Source organism: Coenobita brevimanus, chromosome 11 (assembly GCF_032717465.1).
Source record: "Coenobita brevimanus isolate Jiangsu-jjx chromosome 11, ASM3271746v2, whole genome shotgun sequence".
Classification (NCBI taxonomy): domain Eukaryota; kingdom Metazoa; phylum Arthropoda; class Malacostraca; order Decapoda; family Coenobitidae; genus Coenobita; species Coenobita brevimanus.
The window spans coordinates 6286725-6307281 of record NC_136964.1 but is presented as its reverse complement, the minus strand read 5'-3'; the positions used below and the strand labels follow the sequence as shown (position 1 = coordinate 6307281).

Here is a 20557-nt window from a genome sequence, read left to right as displayed (position 1 = left end):
AGTGGATCTCAGCATGAACCCGTGATGAAGGATGGCTGAAGAAGAAAAACAAGAGACGACCATATTGAAAACGTTACTTATCTTCGTACCGTCGATAGCCATTCTTCCTCAATTTTCTTCTTTGTCGTACGTAGTTAAGAGGGTACTGGATCTCACAGTCAAAGCATGAACCCCAAGACTTCTCTCTCGTCCTGTCATCATGTACCGTCGATAGCCATTCATCCTCAGTTCTCTTTTTCTCGTATGCAGTAAAGAGGATACTGGATCTCACAGTCAAAGCATGAACCCCAGGCCTTCTCTCTTGTCCTGTCATCACGGTGGAGGGTTGAGGAAGAGCAAAACATTATACGGTATTGGAGAACGAGGATCATATGTTCGATAGAAGTTAATCCCAAGTCACCTGTACTGTTGGAAACCACAGTAATGCAGGGAATAACGAGCCTTGCCCAGGTGATACACTTTAACAGTCGTACTCTTACTGGCACTATAGGCATCGTAACTTCATATTGTGACCGATTTGCTCGTATTCTCGATATTTTTGTTTTTAATACAGGGAAGCCCGACAGATTGTTCCCCCAATATCCTTATGTATGTTACTGTAGCAAAGTGTATCGATATAAAACCAATGGAAATACAGTAGCAATGAGGAGGATTATAAGGTGTAATATGCAAAATAAATCTCTCAGTAAGCAGTGCCACGAAGACTCAGTGCAGCTTACAACAAGGGCTTTAACCGCCTTCTCGTGTACTCTCAGCATGGTGGAGGAGGGCTGAGCCGGGTGCTGGAGGGGGTGCAGCAGGTGGCGGGTGTGGAAGAAGTAGTTGAGATCGTCAGTGTGGAGGGTCGGCCAGCCCATCACTCCCAGGACGCCGCACCAGCAGTGGTCGTGTGGCTCTGCGTCAGGGAAACCAGTGCTCGTTACATGGACCCCATTAAGTTACAGGGCCTCTTGTTGCTCCATGCCAAGCAGGTGTGTGTGTGTGTGTGTGTGTGTGTGTGTGTTTGGGAGTTGAGAGTTATGTGCGTGTATGAATGTTTATTTACGTAGTTGTATAAAAGATTTGAGATAAGCTTTTGTGTGTGTGTGTGTGTGTGTGTGTGTGTGTGTGTGTGTGTGTGTGTGTGTGTGTGTGTGTGTGTGTGTGTTTCATACAGTTATTTGATATGAATTATATTCGTGCCTGGTTCTTCAATGTTTCTCGAAAATGAGATGAGTGTAGCACACCTACTTTCAGCGGGACGTGATGCATCCAATTAATATAATGACATCGCATTTACCACAGCTGCAGGCCTCAACCAACCTGACCGTGGTGCTGGAAACAACTACAGCCGTGGACACAAGTGACAACCAGCACCCACGACACCCAGAAGGCCCTCTCGACCCTTCCTCTGCTGCCTCTCGGGCCTCAACCTCTCTCTCACTCCAGGTACAGTAAAAGTTTTCATTCATGTTGAACTTTTGAATACATTGGTGTTATCAGTTAGATCTTAATAATTATGCACTATTTTCTTTGCGTTGTTCAGTCAATATAACTATCTATTGCCAGACGCCATAATCCCGTAAGGGGTGGTCATAAACAAATCGCCTCCATGTCGCCCTCTCCCCCGTCATTTCACTGCCCTGCTCCCTGCTCACATCTCTCTCTCTCTCTCTCTCTGCGTTGTTATTGATCTTACTCTTTTGCTTAACATTCATCAATGCCTGGGATACATTTGTATAATGAAAGTTATATGAACTAAGTGTTTTAGACGTGAACGTATATATTAGAACAGGTATTGTCAGTCGTTAAGCATGTGTGTATATGTATGTGTGTGTGTGCAGGTGGTGGACACTAACTCCACTGCCCTGGTGACTCCACGCCTCACCCGGGCCCACAGCTGCTTAGTCCGCCACCACCACACCTGCGCAAACACACCCTGCCTCAACGGTGGTCGCTGCATCCACGGGGACAGGTAGATCTGAATCTTACAAGTAAAGAATCAGACGAGTAATAGGATAAGTTTGAGCTTGATAGTGATTTTAGGTTGTCTTGCAGACTGTTTTTCATATTAATCAGCTAGAACGACGATGTGCCTTTGCGTAAGAAGCCCCTTTACTAGAGTTACAGCTAGTCGATGATTTCTGTGTACTGGTAAACAAATTGATTGCATCCCAATAGTAACTGGGCAAACTGATTGATATTGTGATATTTGTTGATTTATGCTACCTTGTTTATAGATTGAGTCAATTTCAAAAGGCGAAATTGTCACATAATTTGTACACTCTTCCTGCATGTGCTGATGAAGTTGCTAAGATACATTCATCACAGTGCCGAACAGTTGAATCACCACATCTCTGCTTCAGTACGTAAGCATAACATAGTGTACAGCACCAGTTTTGAATGAGATAGCCCGGATTCAGTATGGACGGTGGACATTAACACTTAAGTGGTGATATGTGTTGGTGTGTGGTGCGTGGGAGGACTGCTGAGCCTCACGAAGTGAACTGTTAAATTTATGGCAATACTCGAGAATTAAAAAAAAAAAAAAAAAAGGAAAAATAAAATGAAGAGCATAATCAGGGTGAACAAATATTATAATGGGCCAGAGCACTGAGTGGTCCTGCCATCTGGTGGGAGTCTGTGAACTTCTCCCAGAAAAACGTTTTCCGGGTTTCAAAGATAAAAAATTTTCTATGCACTTTCATGTAGTTTCCTCAAATCACAAAATTTTTCAAATGCCTTTGACAATCATGCTATTGGTGTGTAAGTGGCATTAGAAAAGAAAAAAAAATCGTTAAACAGGAACCATCATCTCCATGGAATCAACTTCTGCATACACTTTACTATTCAATAAACATCCCATATAATTGGTGTAGGACTATAACATGGTAAATATATGAGGAAATGCTTTCATGCACAAATTTTGCCATGTTTTAAAATTCGCTGCCGGAGCAATGTACGACATGCTTTCCTTGTTGCTCTCTCACCACCTCTTCTACGTGGCGTGTCCCACAGCCTACGACGTTTGGCGTCCATGTTTGATGGAAACCTGGCATCCTTTCACTTATTTCATGAATGGGTGCTGGTCTGCAGTGAAAGTTGAATTTGATTTCAATCAGCCACGATGCAAACAAAGTTTGTAATTTTGCTAACTGTTCTTATTGTCAATGTCACACCGCTAAATGCTAAGTATAGAAACCCACAACTCTCAACATTGAACAAATCACATAGTTAATCAACTAAAAACGGTTACTCCCAATTCTCTGTGAATATCCGGAATATGGACCACAATACTAACAAGCACTACATTCTTGCTATCCTCTGTTCTATCCTCCACAGACCAGGAACATTCAACAAGCACTCCGCTACCTAGCAATAGCCGCTAACAACTGCGCTTCCAAGGCAGTGTAAGGGAGAAATACTAATAATAATAAAAAAAAAGTGTCATGTATAGACTGTATAGTCAACTAAACAGTTGTGATGATCTCAAACGGAGAGAGGTGTATTCTTACAGGGTGTGTGTGCCTTATGTTTCCTAGTCATAGTTGCTAAAAAATGTACTGCTTCAAGCCAGTGTAAGCAAAACTCTACTGTGTATCAGTGGAGAATATGTACAGTATAAATATAAGCACGACAAAAGGAAGGGAAGATCTGAAACGAAGAGAGAGTTTAGTGTAGGGAGAGTGTAGATGTGATGGTGGTGGAGGGTGTTGTGGCCATCACTCACCGACCTGCTTGTAAGGCGATGCTATATCATCACCTTCGGCCACGGTTGGTACTGATTTGTTTCACAGTATTCCTTTACTGTTCTAGTACTACCCTGTACTCCTATATGTAATACGTCATACCAATGCCTCCGTATTTCATAACATGGAGTGTAACCAATTTTTTTTTTTTTTTTAACAGAGTATGTGGCTACACACACACACACACACACACACACACACACACACACACATAGGTGGTCACACCCACGATTGTCCAATTACTAACTGTATTGGCTGAAGGTGTGTGGCACGACCCACCACCTTTTGTTGTATTAGCACTGTGTACCTTTATGACAATAAACAGTTCAGTTCAACCAAGTCATCCCATCACCGACGCACCTCGCCAGTCTCGTGTTTGTTTTATATTCGTACGTGTGGCAGAGCAGAGTACCGAATGGAAATGTCGCATGGCGAGTTTATCCATATCTTTCATCATTGTTTTTTAAGAAACGGAAATCCTATTACCCTTATTCGAACTATTTACCGTCTCTATACATGCATGAAGGCAATATTTCCACGTATACCCTCTTTAATACACCCCTAGAAATCACCTGATAGATAGGAGTAGAACATACTGTACACTTGAATGCTATTTTTTTTCCCAACCTATCTTCTTTCTAAGGCCATGAATATTGTAGAACCCTTAGTTTTTTTGGTGTAACCCTGATGTTCAATGTAACAACACTCAGTTTTAGCTGGCTTTGGGTAGAATAACATCAAATATTGGTAGCTGCAACCCTCACACCCGTAACAGCTTCATCTGGGAGAAGTTCACAGACTCCCACCAGATGTCAGGACCACTTAGTGCACTGGCTCATTGGCAGGCCACATCCAGACATTTGTTGAATTTCCTGAGTCACACATAGTTGAGATTCATATGTTTAACCACTTCAGTACAATGATGCCTCTTTTACTTTTATCAAGTCATGAACAGACAATTTCATGCAGCCTGCCAAAGGTCTGTAGTAGAGAGAGTAGGCCAGCATGCACTCCATTACAAGTTTCTCTATCAACACCAAACTACATGCACAGTACACACCACACTTCCTTTTCAAAATTTTGAAAAATGGCGCCGAATAACGTAGCCTCGGAGTCCCCAGGGGGGGGGGGGACCATAAATGCCCCAACCTTCTGCCCGTCTCCCGGTGACGACTCAAGATGCCTGGAACCACTGTCTGACTCTCTTCTTCTTCATTTCTGCAACATTCGTGGCCTTTCCTCTAACTTTTGCTCTGTTGAGCACCACCTCTCCTTCTCTAAACTTCACCTTCTTTTGCTAACTGAGACTCAGCTGTCTGAGGCAACTGGCAGCAGACTTTTCTCTGTATCCTCCTGCTTTCTCTATACTCATTTCAAAGCCAAAAGTGCATGTTGCGTATATATACGCAACAACTTATATTGCTTTCGTGTTCCTGAACTCGATTCTTCTGAATTCTCTACACTCTGGCTTCGGCTTTCCTGTCATTCTCTGAGTGAAAATATCTGTGTTGCTTACTTGATCTCTTAATTTTACTAACTATAAAAAATTCTTTGACTATCTTACTTCTACAATGGAACACATTCTATCCATTTCTCCTTTCTCTGAAATCTCCATTCTAGGAGATTTCAATGTTCACCACCACCTTTGGCTTTCCTCTCCTTTCACTGATCCACCTGGTGAACAAGCCTACACCTTTCCTATCCTTAATGACCTAGAGCAGCTTGTACAGAACCCTACCAGTATCCCTGACTGCATTGGAGAGTTCCAACATACTTGACCTCTTCCTTATAACTAATCCTTCTGCTTGCACTGTTAATCTTTTCTCTCCGTTGGGCTCCTCCGATCACAACCACTATCACCTTTAACCTATCCTATCGCTCCGGTATGGCCTGAACCCTCCAGAGAAACGTCGTCTGTGGCACTTTGGAGCTGCAGATTGGGAGGCCCTCAGGCAGTACTTCTTTGATTTTCCCTGGAATGATTATTGCTTCCATGGCCAGGAGCCATCCAGGTGCGCTTTGCGCATTATGTAGGTTGTTCTCTCGGGCATGGAAGCATACATTCCTTTCTCATATCCTTTGACTATGCACGAAAGCCTTGGTTTAATCACGCTTGTTCTAATGCTGTCCACAACAAGGAGAGGGCCTATAAAAGGTACCGGAGCCAACCCACCCCTGAATTACATCTTTTATACGTTTCTGCCCGCAGTTGTGCTAAGTCTGTTCTTTGCTCTGCTAAAATCAGTTTCATCCAAACAAAATGCTCTCAACTCTCTAACTCGAATTCTTCCCGCTCCATCTGGCACCTTGCCAAAAACCTTTCTAACAACTTTACCTCATCAACCTTCCCTCCTCTTTTCTACCCTGATGGCTCTGTAGCTATTTCTTCTACTGACAAAGCAGATCTCTTTGCACAGACTTTCTCCTCCAATTCCACCTTAGACGATTCCGGTGCTGTTCCTCCATCACTTCCCCCCTCTGACTTCTTCATGGCTGACATTAAAATTGCTTCAGCTGGTGTATTTTCTGCTGTCACAGGCCTCAATACTAATAAGGCATATGGGCCTGATGGAGTCCCTCCTGTTGTTCTCAAGAACTGTGCTTCTGTGCTTACACCCTGCCTAGGCACTCTTTTGCCTCTGTCTGTCAACTTGTACCTTTCCTTCTTGCTGGAAGTTTGCTCTCATTCAGCCAGTCCCAAAGAAGGGTGACCATTCCCAACCCTCTAACTATCGTCCAATTGCTTTAACATCCTGTATCTCAAAAGTTTTCGAGTCTATTCTTAATAGAAAATTTTTTAAAGCATCTTTCCTATCACAACCTTCTTCCTGATCGTCAGTATGGGTTCCGTCTGGGATGCTCCACAGGCGATCTTCTCACCTACCTTTCAGATTCCTGGTCATCCTCCTTTCGGGACTTTGGCGAAAGCTTTGCCATTGCACTTGACATCTCAAAGTCTTTCGATCGAGTCTAGCATAAATCTTTAATTTCCAAACTGCCCTCTTACGGTTTCTATCCTTTTGTCTGTACCTTCATCGCTAGCTTCCTTTCTGGTCGTTCTATAGCCGCTGTTGTAGATGGCCATCAGAGGTGTTCCTCAGGGCTCTGTTCTATCACCAACTATCTTCCTTTTATTCATCAATGACCTTCTAAGCTGTACATCTAACCCTATCCACTCATACGTTGATGACTCCACCCTTCACCTTTCAATTTGATTCCCACAACCTCCATCTCAACAGTTACTTCAGCACATAAGGGATGAGGCTATAACACACCTAATGTCTGACTTGGCTCGTATCTCTGACTGGGGTAAAAATATTCTGGTTGTTTTTAATGGACCAAAGGCTCAGTTTTTACACCTATCAGCCCAACAAAATATTCAACAGGTATACCCACTAATGTTTAATAATATTCAGCTTATTCCTGCATCATCATTGAACATGCTTGGGGTTTCATTTACTCGGGACTTATCTTGGAAAGATCATATTACATCTCTTGTACAATCTGCTTCCAAGAGATTGGGTGTGCTAAGCCGACTCCATTCCTTCTTTACCCCTGCACAATTGTTGACTTTATTCAGGGGTTTTATCCGCCCCCTGTGTGGAGTACAACTCTCATGTGTGGGAAGGCTCCCCACATATGAGCTCTTCTCAATAGGGTGGAGTCAAAGGCTTTTCATCTCATTAACTCCCCTCTTACTGACTCCCTTCAACCTCTGTCTCTTCACCACACTGTTGCATCTTTATCTCTTTTCTATTGCTGCTTCAATGGTTACTATTCCTCTAAACTATCTACATGCATTCCTCCACCTCTACAACGGGCGCATAACACCCATCTAGCAGCAAACTCTCACCCCTTTTCTGTCCAACTCTCTAATGCAAGAGTTAACCGTTACTCCCAATCCTTCATTTATGCAACAGGTCAACTCTGGAACCGTCTCCCTTTGTCTGTATTTCCTGCTTCCTATGATCTCCAGTCTTTCAAATGCAGTGTGTCCAGGCATCTCGAAATGAATGGATCTTAAATTTGACTCTCTCTTGTATTTTGTTTTTCTCTTGGAAGGAAGAGTTTTGCGGGCTCGTTACCTTTTGTTCCTTCTTCCTCACATAAAAATAAAAAGTGATGGGGTTAATTATGGGTATATTTAACCTCTCTAGTTTCAAAAGTCTTATCTAGATAAATATTATCTTCTTTAGAAAGCAAGAATAAAATGTAAAGTGCGTTGCCAGATTGAATTTAACGTTGGTGTATCGTCGCATATACTCGGAATAAAGAAGACAATATCGATGGAAATTGCACGTGGTAGAACATAACGAAACATTAAGATTGTACTCTATGGTAAAACAAAAAATACCCTTAATACGTGGGAAGCATCTTGCTGTGGAAATATGCATTTACTTTCTTCTTTCCTGTATCGTCTCTGGACTGTCATGCAGATCACAGAGGCTGGTGTATTTATAATTTTGCTTCTCTGATAGGGAAATGGCTTTTTTTTTTTCTTTTTATCATTCAGTGACGGCCCAGGCCAGTGTATGAATATTTTTTATATCTGACAGTGAATGGCTGCCTTTTTATCACTGGTGGATCTAGTGACGAACAAGGCCATTTATGAAACGCAGGCCGTATTTTGCATGACCACATAGTACAAGAATTAATAAACGAATCGTAGACAAGATTAGTTACATCAGCACAGCTTAGACGAAGGACATATTGCTCCATCACACATAAATTATTTCTATTAATATTTTTACCGTGTCCATACGATAAAATCACCTGGTAAAAGCAAGAAAAAATTGAAATACAGAACGTTGCAAACGGTTACGTCGCAAAGAGGTTTAGTCAACATTATTTCCGGTCCCTTCGCTGCGGAAGTTCTCCCCTAGACGTAACAAAAGCTTCAAACTGTAGTAAGAATTAAGCGTATATCACTGTTGCAGTGAAGATGGTTAAATGCAATGTGCACTGTCCCTTAAGAAACTCATGACTTGATTCCTAGAAGGGAAACAAATCTGTTGCATAGTAATATGTTGTACCTGTTATGTAGCACGTATGTAAGGGTTTGCATGCCCGATGTACAGAAACATGTGATTGTCAGGTGTGTGTGTCCAGGTGGGTCGTGGGGGCCCCAGTGCAAGATCCTGAGCCGCACGTTCTCTGGGAAGGACTGGGCCTGGGTGCGACCACTGCCACCCTGCCTTCCCCTGACCATCTCCCTCCGTGTCCTCACCAGCCGCCCCCACGCCCTGGTGCTCTACTCGGGGCCCCTGGCGCCCCTGCCACGCCAATCCTATCACCCACCCACGCCCATGTTGGCCCTTCAGCTGAGGCGCGGCCGCCCACAGGTCATGGTGGAAGGCGGAGCGAAGCCTGTTGTGTTGGAAGTTCCCACTGTGGTCAGTGACTGCGAGTGGCACACACTACACATTAGGCTCAGCACTCAGGTAGGTCACAGTGTACCTTAAATTAGCAACACAGGTAAATAACAATGGAATTTATAATCACTACTATAGAGCATTCAAGTGACTTCTTTTGTCCTGCTGGTTACTTTGTGTTTTTCTGTTTTCCATACACGACAACTATTGCCTTTTATTGCTTTCATGGTATTTTCCAGTGCCTTTCTTTTTCCATGTGGTCTCCCTCGTGCTTTCTAACGGAAGTGTTTTCCGATTCCCGTCTGGTGTAAGCACAGTTTAACGGGAAGACCTAACCGGCAGGTTAGGTTATTTCAGGCTAGTTTGGTTAGGCTAGTTAATAAATGGTAGCTGGGTTTTATGATTGACAGTGACTGCAGCACACGAGAGAAAATGTATGCAAGTGGAAAAACGGAAAAATATGTAGGATGACAAGACGAAGACGAACAAATCGCGATACACAACAATAAAACAAGAAGCATTCCAAGAGTTCAACATCTTTTCCCACCAACTGGTCTATAGGCCGAAAATTTGACATTGCCTTGTGATCTTGGCCCTCAACTGATAACTCGGTCGAATGACTACATTCTTGCCCAGTCCTTAGTCTTTTCAACAAGTTTGGTTCAGATCAAATTAAAACTGAATTTTCTTTGCCCAGTGGCCTTGGCCTTTGACCTTTCCCAGTGATCTTGATGTTTGACTGTTTGTCGCAAAATTGAATCTCATCAGTCTTATTTGAACTTTAACCCTCCCACAAAGTTCAGTAAGTCGGATGAACATTATACGTTGACCTTGCAATGTGACACTGACTCTTTGTCTATTGTTCTCAAAACCAGTGTGTCAGCCTCTTTGGTGACCCTTAACCCATCCACCAAATTTGTTCCATATCATATCAGAACTCTGTTATTTTGTTCACACAAAGACATACTGGTCTGTCTTTGACCTTGCCCTCTGACCTTGACCTTTGATTGTTGCCAAAAGTGAATCGCCTCATTGCTGTCAGATCCTTAGCCCTCCCACGAAAACTATTTTTGTACTTCATGTCCTGCGACCTTAATCTTTGACCTTTCTTTGTAAGTGTGACCCCAGGAATCCTTTATTCTTGTCTTATCCTCAACCATTCCACAAAGCTTGGCCTCTATTACATAAATTTTAAGTTGACCTTACTCTGTGACCTTGACCTTTGATCTTTTGTTTTAAAGAAGAGTGTTTAGTCCTTGGTATACCCTCAACCCGACTACGTAGTTTGATTAAAATCGGATTAACACACACACACACACACACACACACACACACACACACACACACACACACACACACACACACACACACACAAAACACCCGCTCTTGCTTCACGGGAGCCGATGTAAAAATATCTAACGTATTTAGAAGGAAGAAAATTAATGTTTGTAGGAAGCTGTATCTGGTGGTGACCATAATCTCGATACTTACTGGAACGTATCTCAGCGACTTCATTTACATGGTCATTTTATGCAATATAGTCAGGGTCCTTATTCTCAGAGCTTCTTATAAATTTTTGTGTGTCAATTCTCCACACAGCTACCCACACTCACGAGGGTCCAGAATATTGCAAAGGTGTGTGTGTGTGTGTGTGTGTGTGTGTGTGTGTGTGTGTGTGTGTGTGTGTGTGTGTGTGTGTGTGTGTGTGTGTGTGTGTGTGTGTGTGTGTTAAAGTATCGTAATAGCCTTTTAAAAATACAAAGATCTTTATTTTCATTCACTAGTTCCCCTGACATTTTGAAACTGATTTGTATTTTTAATGCTATACTACATTCCGTGCGACACACGTGTGGAGTCTGTGTTGTTTTGGTACGTGTTTATTCGTACCTTCAAAGCTCTTAGGCAATGGTACGGATTTGTTTTCTCGTCTGTGTGCCGTGATATATCTTCAGAACCACGTGACAAAACTAATGGAAAAAATCTGGAAAAGAGTTCATTGAAATCTAGAACCTCCTTGAAAATAACTAAGATGTGCACGTGCACGCGTGTGTGTGTGTCGTATTTATTACATTTGTAGCTCGTGTCAACCAGAAAAGGACTTCAGAACGTGTTGCACTATTACATGAAATAAAGTAGTGGCATTTTGTTTAATTTATGTAAATTTTTAGCGACTCCGAATACAAAAAGTGCTGTCATTGAGCCTGTCTCATGTATGTAAGCTATGTGTATGTATGTATGTACTGTATGTATGTATTCTGTTTCATGAATATGATCCGATTTGGATCAAAGTTGTGTGTGTGGATCTGGAAAGATGTTCACTTTTGATCCTGATCAGTCAAGGTTGACGATCAGGGGTCAAGAACAAAGTTCGAGAAATGCCATTATCATGGATGCTTTTTTTTTTTTTTTTTTTTTTTTACGTGTCCGACTCTGGGCATAGGCTTCACAGCCTGCTTTCAAGGCCCAGTTGTCCTCCTACATACCATACACCTCTACATGCTTGGTCCGATCTAGATCAAACTCGGTATACAATGTGTATGGCGATGTGAAAAAGTTATTCGATTTTGGTGCAGTTGATAAAAGGTTGTGGCGGGTGAAGGTCAGTGTTGGGACGCGGGGCCATCCTGCATTTTGAGCTCTAGATATTTTTTAATGACCTTTATATGTAGGCGATGTGACATTCATAACGTTTCAATATCCACTGAAAATCTACTGAATCAACTTCCTGGTTACATAGCAGAGTGAGATCATTTCTGTATTACTCTAAAAAAATGGAGTTCTTAGGGCTTCGGAAATAAGAAAGAGAACCAGGAGGAGGCCGTAGCACGGGCCGAACAGGGTAGTACTCCCGAGGGGAATGGGAATGCTGGTGATAGGGAGAGCTGGAGCTCCTGTTTCACTAGCTAACCATCCTTGCTGACCTTTTCAGTGTTACAGTAACATGGAGAGTAGACCAGCATACTCTCCCAAACATTTCCTCTACTTATCTATGCACTACACCACATGCACTTTACATTTCACACAACGTATCCCACTACGTTACAGGGGTTGGCGCCAGCAAGGGCATGCGGCCAGAAAACTTTGCCCCCGCTACCTAGTGGCGGACTTCTGGGGGGAGGCGTGGCGGGGGTTCCGCCGGCATAGATCATGGGGTCCAGGGCGAAATGGGGCTCGGGCCTGTGCTAGAGGGTACAGGGCACTGCGGTTCCCAGGCTGCCGCTTCCGCCCAATAGAGAGGGGCCCGAACCTGGGAGTAGCGCCCCAGGAGGCTGCCCTATCAGTGGGTGTATAATGGCGGGATAGTTGCAGTGCCAAGACGCGCTGGAGGGTGTCCCTGCAGCTGTCCTGGCAGGGTGCCCTGAGGTCACTACCACAGCCACTGGTAAGCTGGTGGGCGATCCATTGCCTGGACCTGGGATTGTGCAGTGAGTGGGACCTGTGCTGTGTCTGTCCCCATTTATTAATACTGAAGATGACAAAACAAAAAGGTTTCAAAGCAAGCCTGAGGGACAGTAAATCACCCATGGGGATGAGGGTGGGTTCATGGAATGTGGGAAGTTTGAGGGAAGAGCAGGGGAAGTCGTTGAGGCAATCAGTAGGAGTTGGGTGGATGTGGCGTGTTTGCAGGAAGTCTAGGGTACAGGGTGGATCAGCCAGAAAGATTGTTGGGAAGGACTGTTGCTATAAGTTGTTTTGGCAGGGGGGACAGACGGATATGGAGGTGTTGGTGTGATGGTTATGGAGAAATGGGTGGAATATGTTATGAATGTTTTGAGAGTAAGCAATAGGATATTGGTAGTGAAAATTCTGTTGGGAAGAAAGATAGCTGTGATTATATCGGCATATGCTCCACAGGCAGGATTGGATGAATCAGAGAAAGATAGATTTTGGATGATTTAATACATGTAGTGGGTGGTATACGGGATGATGAGATAGTGATTTTGGGAGGGGACTTAAATGGTCAGGTAGGTGAAGCAGCACAAGGTTATGAAGGAGTGCATGGGGGATGTGCATATGGTCTAAGGAATGCAGAAGGGGAGAGGATACTCGAGTTTGGGGAGGCAACGGACATGATTGTGTGCAACACATATTTTAGGAAAAGAAACAGTAGGTTAATTACGTATGAGTCTGGGGGAAATAGCAGTCAGATAGATTATTTTCTGGTTAGGAGGGCCGATAGGAGGTTAGTGAGGGATGTTAAAGTTATAGGAAGTGCGGAGTGTGCAGCAGCACAAACTATTGATTTGTGATATTGTGCTTAAAGAACAAGTGATGAAAAAGAGGACTTATGTACCTAGGAGGAAAATATGGAAGCTGAAAAACCAAGTAGTAAGAGATGCCTTCTATACCGAGTTAGAGGAGAGAGTAGGTGGCTGAACAGGGAGCTGTAGACAGAGGGGCGTTATAATGAACAGTACAGAGCCCTCAAGAACAATTTCTTGAGAGTTGATCTGATGTAACATGCGGCTGGACAAGAGGACCACCAAGACATAAAGTAACTTGGTGGTGGGATGAGGGTGTAGAAGCTGCAATTAAGAGAGAAAAGAAGAGCTTTTCCGGGGAGATGGAAGAAGGGTGGTAGCAAAGAGGAATATTTGGCTGCCAAGCGTAGAGCTAGGAGAGAGGTATACAGGGCAAAGTCTGAGCTTCACAGAGACAATTACTTGATAACCTAAATCATGGGGAAAGGAAAAATATATTTAGGGTGGCAGGTCAGGTGAAGAGGGATAATCGGGGATATCATAGGTGAGCAGTGTGTGAAGAATTATGAAGAAAGAGGTAGTGGTGAACAGTGAGGATATTAAAGATGCATGTGAGGAGAGCATTATAACCGGTTGTTGGAATGAGGAGTTTGACTGGGACAGGGAAGGGTTTGGAGCCAGCAGATTCCAGTGTCTGGCCCTTGGCCTTGATTGATACTGCTACTGCATGAGTGAGGCAATAGGCAGGATGAGGGTGGGGAAGGCAGCAGAGTGTTTCTAAGGGTTGACTGCCGAAATGTTGGAAAGGCCTCAGAGCGATATGTGGGGGTGAGTTTAGTCACTGACCTGATAAATAGGATTAGTTTATGAGTGTGTTGTCCCAGATGATTGGCTGAAGAGTAGAAATTGTAAATGTTGTGTTAAAGGGAAGGGGTGATGACCTGGAAAGAGGAAATTATAGAGGTATAAAGTTTTTAGATCAGATAATGAAGGTAATGGAGAGAGTTTTAGGAGGTATGATTAGAGAAAGAGTGAATATTGATGAGATGCAGTTTGGGTTTATGGTGCCAGGTAGGGGGGACCACTGATGCCATATTCATTGTTCGACAGCTTCAGGAAAAATATATTGGTAGGAGAAGGGATCTTCATTTTGTTTTTGTTGATTTGGAAAAGGCCTTTGACAGAGTCCCTAGTTGAGTGGTGAAGTGGGGCAATGAGAAAGCTTGGCTTGGAGGAGTGGCTGGTTAGGGTGTGTTATGGCCATGTATGTGGGTGCTCACACCCAGGTGAGAGTGAATGGAGATTTGAATGATGAGTTTTCCGTGAATGTTGGTGTGCATCAGGGGTCAGGGTCTTGAGTCCCATGTTGTTTAGCATATGGTACTTGAAGCCCTTTCACGTGACTTTGAGAAACGGACTCCCGTGGGAGTTGTTGTATGCTGATGATTTGGTGTTGAATTGCAGAGAATGAAAGGGAGGCGGAGGAAAGGTTTAGGAAGTGGAGAGATGGTATGGGGCAAAAGGGTTTAAGGGTAAATGCAGATAAAACAAAAGTGATGATATCTAGGGTTGGTGGCGGTACTGGGTCAAAGACGAGGGAGAGTGGCCATGTGCAGTTTGCCACAAGGACGTGGGAAGTAATTCCATCACACTTGTGCGGTGTGTGTGTGATAAATTGGTGCATAAGAGATGTGTAGTGGTGTCAGAGGTGGACTACGAGATAATGCTGATTTTATGTGTACGGCGTGCCGAGGTGAGCAGGTGGAGATCGTCAGACGTGAAAGGATTGAACTTGCTGGTGAATCTTGGAGTGTGTGGAAAAAGAGTTTTGTTATTTGGGAGATACATGTTGTGTGCTGGAGGTGGGGCTGGGAGCCAGTAGCTAGCTCTGTGGCTAGGGTGAGGAGTGGATTTGGAAGAAGTTCAGGGAGCTCTTGCCTCTCCTGACATTGAGAGGGCTCTCCCTACCGTAGCTAAGCGGGGTCTTTGTATGCAGCATGTGTTAGGAGTGTGATGCTGTATGGCAGTGTAGACCTGGGCAGTGAAGGAGGAAGACATTCGCTGGCTCAGACGTACAGAAATGACCAATGATTAGGTGGATGTGCAGTGCGTCCCTGCGTCCAAGGGCCTGGAAGGGGCTGGGTTTACAATGGAAGAGTTGAGAGGTAGGATGGAAGGACTGGAGTGTATTGGTGGTTGTGATGAGGAGAGAGGTAGATTGAGGCTGGTTTGGACGCCTGTGGAGAGGATGGGGGATGATAATTGGGTGAGGAAGGTGAGAAGTGTTAATATTGGGGGTTGGGTTACTGAGGGAGTGCAGACCGAGAAAGACATGGGACAGGGTCATTAAGTGTGATTGCCTTAAGGGTTAAGGGACTGAGACAGGGAGGCTGCAATGGATCGTGCAGCGTGGAGAGCCGCCATAGTCCAGGTGACCAAGGCCGACACATCCAAGCATGTTGGAGAAGCCTTTAAAAACGAAACGAAACATATAAAATCACGAGAACTATCAGTACAGTGTTAGATGAGGCGGACCACACAGCTTTTCACTCATCATTCCGGCCTTCCAGATCCTCAGCTCCAATTCTACACGCAAAAACTATCCACATTTTTATGTGTGCTTCACAGTTGGTAAAGAGCCATTCCATCAGTCAAAATCCTTGTCGTATGCATCTCCTGTAATTAGTAAATTGTGTACATTTCTGTCCTTTGTTAATGGTCTTTTTCATCCTTAAATGCCATACAGCGTTTGCCAGTCATTTACCACACCCAGTCATCTTTTCGATCTTCCAACCCTCTCTTATGCCTCCACGCTTAGTGACACATACATAATGATTTTACCACGCTGTTTGTATTAATTTTCGCATATATAACTGTGCCATCCAAACAGAAACTTTTCGATCGATAGACTTCCTCTCCTCCACATATTTCATGGTTCTCTGTGTTCCTTATCCTATCCAACCAACGCCACCCACATGCATTTCTGAACAGTTCCACTTTCCACTGCTCTCACTCATCATTTTCTCAAACTAATGCTATGCTCTTTTAATATCGACAACAGTAATAATAGTAGTAGTAGTAGTGGTCATAGTAGTAGTAGTAGTAGTAGTAGTAGTAGTAGTAGTAGTGGTGGTGTTTTTGGTAGTAGTGGTGATAGTGATGGCTTATATGAAATGTTAGATCCTATGGAATGCAGCGCCGGTAAATTGCCCTTTTCCTTCAGTCCATCATCGTCCTTTCAGGGGATAGGGAAGTAGTTGGGGGCCGATTGATTAAATAGCTTGCAGTTGTGCCCTGATTATTTCTGTGCCACCATATGAAGGCGTCCCGTTATTGAATCACTGATGAATATAAATTATGTACCAGCATTTAATACCAATTATCGAATTTTGAATGGAGCACAGAAGAACTAACTTTAAGGCCCTAAATAAAAAAAGCAGCAGCAGAAAGTGAGGGATTCGAAAGATTTAGTACTGAAGGAGTGAGAGAATTTTACGGTTTGTAGAGGAAGCGAGAAGTACAGTTTCATCATCTGATGGAAGGAAATACCAAGAGAGAATACTATCCTGGAGTTGTAACAGAGTAGCCTAATTGTACAGTTCGTGCTCACAGGGCATGGCGGTGGTGGTTGACCTGTGTGGCCGTGGTCTTCAAAACTCGTCACTGGATGATTCACACTGTGCAGCACGGACGTCTTGGCGTGACCTGAGGCTGCTGGACACCCTGGCCTCTGCAGGTGGGTGGCCTGGCCCTGATCCTCCGAGCTCTGCTGACCATGGGTGGAAATATGCTTTCCCACACCACGACCACTGGTTGGATGCATCTCCACACCTTCGCACTCAACGGTCAGGTAAGAATTTATAGATTAAAGGTGTGAGTATTGAAGTTTTTTTTTCTGAGACACAGCAGCCTTTACTGTTCCGTAGTTTTCTTGCAGCTTGTGGACCTGGGCGAACCAGCCTACAGCAAGGGTGGCATAAGTGGTTGCCAGCCCCAGGAAGAGATGTGCAAGGGTGGTTGTGGGCATCGAGGCCAGTCGCGGGCGGCCTCCATCAGCCACAGTGTGTGTGTGACCCAGGGTGGACGGGGCCAGGATGCACAACATCCACACTCCCGGCTACCCTCGTCTCTGCACATCTTACTTCAGGCTGGTCCCAAGTTTAACTCCTGGATCGCATATCCTGACAGCACAACTGAGGTTCAGGATCAGGGATAGTAGCAGTATCATTCTTCTTAGCTTGCTTACCCGCCATCAGGATGCCGTCTTCTTACTGCACGTGAGTCATTCTTTCCATTTTGACAAGAGCAATAATTTGTCAGAAAGATGCAGCATTTGCAATGAAGTTGTTCATAATGTAACAGTGTTGCTACAGAACTGTTTGCACTGTAGAGGTTCAAGGTTCACCCCATGGTCCCCCTCAGCTACAGGCAGGGATATAGCGTGTGTTCGAGTGTTGGGAGGATATGGGCAGGTAATTCTGCCTGTGCGGAGAGCCAGCCACTGGATGATGGAGAATGGCACATGGTGACAGCTGAATACCACCGGTACAGCTTAGTGATCGCCCGTGGATGATGGCGATGGTTTGCGTCACAACGAGTCCCTTGTGTCTCTGGCTGCCTCAGAAGAGGATCTACAAGAACACTGGTTCACTTACCTTCAGTGCCTCCACTTTTTGACGACAGTGACACAGTGATGCTGGGTGGCGAGGTCCCGGGATATTTGAGACAGAATCTTGCTGAGCCATTGGATGACCCGGATGAGAGTAAGTGTTGTTAGCTTGAATGTTTGTTGTCAAATAAATCAAAGCGTGTAACGACCATTTCTGCACTGTTTGCAGGTATTTTCGTTAAAATAGATCCAAGTGCTCATTTGCCAACCACGTCGGTACAACAGCATTAAACACCACAGAATTAGAATACATTATAAGTGCCACAAATATGCATGACGTCTCAATGCAGTTTCACACTCAAAATAGTGATACTCCAGACCTTTGTAATTTACCTGTTCAGCTTTCAACATTGTCCTCCATGGATAACCTTCCTCTTTCTTCTCTCTTATTCAAAGCCGTAACAGCTAGTTATGTTTGATTTTTAGCCCTTCTAGAGCAAGAGGTAACTTCTATTCTGAATAAAATAATTTGGCGATATCCAGAATACAATAGTTCACTTTTGCAACATCAGGATGTATTAGTGCAAACAGCTGTTAATACCAACCTGTTAACTGTTAGATTACAAGAACTGGACATTGAGGACAATAATAACTGATTTTTTTACTGATGTGCAATAAAGTTCAATAAACAATGGTTTTTTCAGTATGTTTCATAGAGATTCACAATTTAACCTAAGAATGTGTATAACTGGTGTTTTCTCTCCGTGCTCTAGAAACATGTTTGCATGAATTAATAATGCCATCCATTCTTATTAAGAAAAATTAATTATGTGCTAGGGCTATATTTATTTCTTAAGCATGTTCCATTTTTCTTTGATCTTTTTGCAGATGTATCAGTGTGTGTGGATGACGTGCGGGTGTGTGGGCACGCTGTACCGCTGCTCCCTACCACCAATGACAGCAGGTGGGGCCTGGAGTCCGGTTGCTCCGCCCCTGACGCCTGTGCAGAGCACCACCCTGCCTTCCCACCTCTCACATGCATCTCCACCTGGGGCGTTGCAACCTGCAGGTGTTGTACAAGTTCACTTCAACATTATGCACCATGCTATGTATCTTGATATAGCTGGCCCTGTCTGACAAGCAGTCTTGGCTTTTCACCACAGAGAAATGTGTCCTAGATTTTTTTTCTTTTATTGCTAAATGAAATCAGATAATACGATATGTTTTCACTTCATGTTCCCACACAAATGACCTATTGTTGACGTGACCCTGGTGCAGCTGCGGTCCTGGGCGTCAGTTGGCGGGCCACGATTGCCGTGACGTGGACGAGTGCCAGTGGCAGCCGTGTCTGCACGGTGGGTCACCACAACCTGCAGCCCGGCTACCAGTGTGTGTGCGGCCCCACCCACACAGGGGACCACTGTCCGGTGGTACACACATTGCAACCGTACCACACCCACTCACAGTTGCTTTAGTTATTGCCGCAGTCACACTATCTATACTTATCATTGGTATGTTTCACTAATGTTAGAACCAGTTTTATTAAGTAAGTGAGGCTGGTCACTCTCATCTTAAATGCCAGGACCAGCCTGCCCCTGGTCCCGAACTCCCTACGCTCCTCATGGAGCACCACAGGACTGGATGATGATGATAGAAATTACCTTACGGAAGTATTACTAACTATGATGATCTTGAAATATGGCGTAACATTTCTATTTTGCTGCAGCAGGCAACGTAATACATTACATTGTTTGCCCGTGCTCCTGCCGATGGTTGCTGGCGTATTTATTTCAATTGAAACTCCGACACCAGTGGTTCACGTTGGGACAGAGAGGTGACCACAAGGTGACGCAAGAGGCGACAGGCCAGGAGGGCAACACCATCCTACAAGGAGATGAACCCCACTACACTCTGATCAAACAACTCAGACTCTCTCCAACCACCAGCAGACAGTATCAAGGTACACATCTCGTACGAATTCATCTCAGGCCAGCCTTATATTAAAATGTAAAATGTATGGAGCATTCGATATATGTCTCTTCATAGAGACAAAATTCTGTTCAGAACAACAACATATGCAGCAGGCTTAATATCTTTCGCCTCCCAGGAAAAATGCAGACAAGTAAAAACGATAGTGAGGTGGAGGGCAACAGTGAGGCTCCTGATGTGGCTGGGGTCGAGGGCAGAGCTTCGTGGCCCAAACCGCTGCCAGCCAAGGACGACCTCAGAGCCTATGCGTACGAAGGAGATGGGTCCAGTGCTGACTCCTGGTCTTCTGCGCTTTGTCAGTCCAGTACCAAAATCAATGACCAGGCTATATTATCTAACTCCTTTAGCAAACTAAGACTATAAGCTTGATACACCTGCAGTCTGTGCGTGTGTGTGTGTGTGTGTGTGTGTGTGTGTGTGTGTGTGTGTGTGTGTGTGTGTGTAATTTCACCTGGTCAGTCAGGATGCTTGATGATTCCAGTGATATGTCAGCTTTTATCCTCCCGGAAGGGAAACTGAGAGCTCACATAGTCCGATCTATGGGCAAGGCTGTGACCTTCACACACGCATACACCCGTCCCCTTGCTCAAGGGGGACAGTAACCACCCACTTCGTCAGTGAAACTTTTTCACCCAACCTGAGCGAGGCACGAACTCC

The 20557-nt window shown here is 44.3% G+C and overlaps 1 pseudogene; it reads left to right on the top strand.

Annotated features, from left to right (window-relative positions):
• Positions 1–20263, top strand: part of LOC145410793 (putative neural-cadherin 2) — a 92964-nt pseudogene extending 72701 nt beyond the window's left edge.
• The last annotated feature ends 294 nt before the right edge of the window (positions 20264–20557 follow it).